Source organism: Dendropsophus ebraccatus, chromosome 1, assembly GCF_027789765.1.
Source record: "Dendropsophus ebraccatus isolate aDenEbr1 chromosome 1, aDenEbr1.pat, whole genome shotgun sequence".
Classification (NCBI taxonomy): domain Eukaryota; kingdom Metazoa; phylum Chordata; class Amphibia; order Anura; family Hylidae; genus Dendropsophus; species Dendropsophus ebraccatus.
The window spans coordinates 24,369,959-24,375,286 of NC_091454.1; positions in this window are offsets into that span (position 1 = coordinate 24,369,959).

The window sequence follows — 5,328 nt, forward strand, 5'->3', positions numbered from 1 at the left end:
CTGCTTCTTGTCACGTGCTTTATTGTGTAGATCGAAATAAAACGTCTTCTTTAACATTCTGACCCAACTGTAGTGTCAGGACTCCAGTCTACACAGAGTAACACGCAAGTCTTGAGCCAAGTGTATTCCCCCTTGAAATCTCCCATTGTCTCTTGATAGAAGTAAGGCTGGGTTCACACTACATTTTTGCAATCCGTTTTTGGGAAAAATGGATGGAAAAACGGATGGATTCGTGTGTTTCAGTTTTTATCCGTTTTTCCACTGACTTCCATTCTAAGAAATGGATCAAAATGCGGCAGTTTTTCTTAACGTATACAAAAATAAAGTCAAGTACGTTTTGATCCTTTTTTTTATACTGGAAGTTAATGGAAAAACGGATCAAAACGAATGCACACAATTGCATCCGTTTTTCCATCCGTTTTCTGCAAATGAAAAAAAAAAAAACAGACAGCAAAAACGTAGTGTGAACCAAGCCTGAGCTATAATTGGACTGAAAAAGTCATCATCATAGAATTTTTCTCATTTTAGGCAGTAAAAAATTCCTGACTTCCTGACTTGGAATTGGGATAAATGACCCTTGTCTAGTCTTTAGTGGCTATAACATATAACATTAATACGCTCCAGAAGGTCATTTAGGCCCCTTATGATCTCTTGTAGTGAGTTTACCGTGACCACTTCCTCTGATCAATAGTCTCACTGCTCTTACAGTAAAGAATCCCCTTTTGTTGGTGTTTTTGTATACATTCCTGAGTATAAACAGATCAAAGGTGTCTCCGTATTTACCCTTTAAATATTATATACTATTCTTTTCTTATGAACTCCCATTGGATTTCTTTATGTCTTCCATTGTGCCCAGACCCGGACTGACTCTCAGTCTGTAGGGACAGACTGAGAATTAGTCCAGGTCAGGGCAAAGATAATCATAGGCTCCAGGGGGGAGGCTTATCAAACATGGTGTAAAGTGACACCGGCTCAGTTGCCCCTAGCAACCAATCAGATCCCACCTTTCATTTTCCAAAGAGCCTGTGAGGAATGAAAGGTGGAATCTGATTGGTTGCTAGGAGCAACTGAGCCAGTTTCACTTTACACCATGTTTGATAAATCTCCCCCCATATATTTTTACTAAGATGGGTTACAGAGCCCCAAATTTCCTTTACAGGTACTTGAGGGGTAGTGTATCCTTTTGGCATATTCTTCTTTTGCACCACACTCTTTTTGTACAAGAAAACAGCAGGCTTAAGTATTATGCCAATCGTTGTGCCAGGAAAGTTACAGGTCACAATGCCACCACATTTAAAATCATTAGTTTAAGGTAACATTGCTGCAAGGTCACGTCCAAATGAAAGCACAACATGTTTCTAGAGTGTTTGACTCTCTTCATCAGATCCACATGGCCTGGATAGGTGGACATAATTAAGAGAGTCAAGCGCTCTTTAAATGTTAGTTTTATCTGGAATAAGTAATTTTTGACTCTCTTTATAAGGTCTACATGGAGACCAGATGAAGAGAGTCAAACACTCTTGAAACACATTGTCCTTTTATTTAGAAAAATGACTCATCTTTTATGTGACCTTTCAACAATGGTGCCTTTTGTTTGCCTTGGATTTCTGACACAGTTGCCTATCTACTCTATCCAATCACTTGGACGGCAGCAGTAGTTCTTCACATCTTGAGCTATTATCCTACACACTATTATCCCAGCATAAACTAGTGACAGAAATACTGAACAGATCGGTGTATTACTTACATCATTCTGTTCAGCCGTTCTCCTAATATGCAGGAGAATAGGATTCTTGCTACACCCCCTCCCCCACCCTCCAGCTGCTGATTAACAGTTGACTGCCTATACACAGCATAGATAGATAATCAGCAGCTGGTGGGCGGAGTTTTCTGCTTCTCATGAATATTGAGGACTACTGGGCTCATGCACATAATGGAGAGGACTACTTATTGTCCATGTTATTCAGGAGGAGATCTCTGGATCCACTACACAGAACAATGGAAGTGATACATCATTCTGTTCAGCTTCTCTGTCACTAGTTTATGCTACCCTTAGATAGGACAGAGGAAACCTGCTGAGAGAGTCACTTTAAGTCATCTATATAAGGGCTATTTAATGTCCAGTTGAATCATGGATAACAATTCCTAAAGGACAATTTTAGGAACATTAAAAGTTAAGATGGTTTCTCCATATGACTATTTGTTGCATCTGCTGTAGTACCAGGTGGTGAAAACCTGAGGATGACTCCCTTATATAAAGGAACTGCATTGGTTGCCATAAAGGGGGCATTTTTTGCCCATTGGTCACAGAAAGGACGTAAAGGAGGGAAAACAAACATCAGACCCTTCTATTCTGGGTAATAAAACCTGAAATTATGGGGGAAGATTTATCAAACATGCTGTAAAGTGAAACTGGCTCAGTTGCCGCTAGCAACCAATCAGATTCCACCTTTCATTGCTCACAGACTCTTTGGAAAATAAAAGGTGGAATCTGATTGGTTGCTAGGGGCAACTGAGCCAGTTTCACTTTATACCTTGTATGTGGGGCCTAGTTTTATTTACGAGGGGACTTTCACTGTATAGAGAAGTGACAACCCCCCTTTGTTGTCCGTTTATGAGCAGGATAACACATTGCCTTGAAGACATTGGTGCTGGTTGTTTTGTAGAACAACCATTTGCATAAAATTCTGGACCTTTTTGATCGTTTTGCTTTTAAGAGTCAAATCACATGAAAAGGTTTGCTTAGAACATGGCAACTAGTGTGAATGGTCCCTATGAGGGTGTTATTTCACGCACTCTAAATCAGTCAGACGTGAATGGTAACACGCCTTTACAACTTAGTTCTCCATCCTGCTCCAGAACGTAAAAGCAAAGAAACTCGTTATTTGTCCTCGAAACTCCCGGCTCTTAGTTCTCTGCCAAATACCTACCCATCAACAGTGTAATGTGATCCCGTCCGGTCTGCATCGAGCTGCCTCCTGCTAGTCACAAAAGGTGCAAATACATCAGGCACTGAGAATGCAGAACGTAGGCCGGAGACTCCTGGCAGGGGCAGAGCTGCCTGGCATCCACCTCCTGTCTGAGAATGACCTGTAAACTTGCCCAGACCACACAGGGAAGCTGACTATTGTGTCGCATAAAGAGTTCCCTAAGCTCACCCTGAGCTAATGCATATTACATAAGAAATCAAGGCACTTCTAACTGAAGCACAGAAGTAATCTTTACCAGCAGAGGCTCTATCCAGTGTATTAGAAGTTTCGATGGTTACTTATGTCAGGAACTGACCAGAGCAGTAGCAAATCCCCATAGAAAACCTCTTCTAGTCTGGACAGTTCCTGACATGGACAGAGGTGGCAGCAGAGAGCACTGTGTCAGACTGGAAAGAATACACCACTACCTGCAAGACATGCAGCACATCATAAGTACTGGAAGACTGGACATATAATATACAAATCTGTGTAACTTTGTGGTACCAGTTGATTTGACTTTTTTTTCTCTAGAGTACCCCTTTATGGTGTACCTGTACTTTTTAATAAGAGATTTAAAAATGCATGGTTTTGTTACATTAACTCTTCAAAGTAGTAAAATGGGATTGTTATATTGTCCCAGACAGTCTTCTCAATAGTGCTCAGCTATTTCTCATTCACTTCTTTTCAGTGGACAAGACCAGAGATGGGATGTTTGCAAGCAATACTCACACCTGGACTTTCTTTCCCTTACTTCTTTGGACAATCACAGGACAGAGCTTTCATATGGTGGAAAAGGGGGTTATTGATGCATTGGCTTTGCAAAGTGCTATTTAAGATTAAAACAGCAACAGCATCACAGAAAGGCAGGGATTAAATCATATAAGCAGACCTGGTCTAAGCAGTGTACTTGTGAAGATGACAGTCTTAAGGGGTGTGTGGGGGGATTATAACAAGGAAGGGGTTACATCACAAAAGCAGCCCTGGTCTAAGACGTAAACTGATGATGATGATGACGGCGGCAAATAACACGTAATCAGAGAATAGCAGGAGCCTTTGATTTTTCTTTTTTGGCACTGGGTGGAACCTTTAGAGGATAATCCTGGGTGACAGTAAGGTGTTCCAACTACCCCATACACATATTGATAGATTGACTGAGCATACATGTGTTATTAATATGGTAATATGGAAAGACACATCTGGTGGCTGCTTATCCCTTGGGGGAACAAAAGGATTGGGCATCTATTGGCATCATTTGTAGGGGGAAAGCCAAGAGATGGCAAAGACTGCAGAAGAGAAGGATATAGGGTTAGTGATTTCTGACAGCAAAAATAAATTGTATGCTGGGCTGTATATATATATATATATATATATATATATATATATATAGGTATGCTGGGCTGTATATATATAATGGTATGCTGGGCTGCATATATATAATAGTATGCTGGGCTGTATATATATAATGGCATGCTGGGCTGTATATATAATGGTATGCTGGGCTGTATATATATAATGGTATGCTGGGCTGTATATATAATGGTATGCTGGGCTGTATATATATAATGTTATGCTGGGCTGTGTATATATATATATATATATATATATATATATATATATATAATGGTATGCTGGGCTGTATGTATAATGGTATGCTGGGCTGTATATATATAATGGTATGCTGGGCTGTAGATAGATAGATAGATATAATGGTATGCTGGGCTGTATATATATAATGGTATGCTGGGCTGAATATATAATGGTGTGCTGGGCTGTGTATATATATATATATATATATATATTTATTTATAAATAAATAATGGTATGCTGGGCTGTATATATAATGGTATGCTGGGCTGTATATATAATGGTATGCTGAGCTGTATATATATAATGGTATGCTGGGCTGTATATATAATGGTGTGCTGGGCTGTATATATAACGGTATGCTGGGCTGTATAGCAAGAGGTATAACCAGTAGGAAGAGGGATATTGTGATCCCGCTGTATAGAGCTCTGGTGACATCACATCTGGAATACTTTGTCCAGTTCTGCAGTTGTCACCTACAGAAAGATACTGAGAAAATAGAACGTGTCCAGTGACGGGAGACAAAAATGGTGGAGGGTGTGAGGCATAAAACATATCAGGAAAGACTCAAGAATTTTAATCTGTATAGTCTAGAGGAAATAAGAGAAAGAAGGGACATGATCGAAACCTTTAAATATGTTAAAGGATTAAATAAGGTTCAGGAGGGAAGTGTTTTAAAAAAAAAAAAACAGAACTCAAGAAGAAGAGGACACAGTGAGAGGTTAGTTGGGGGAAAGATCAGAAGCAACGTGAGAAAATATTAATTTACTAAAAC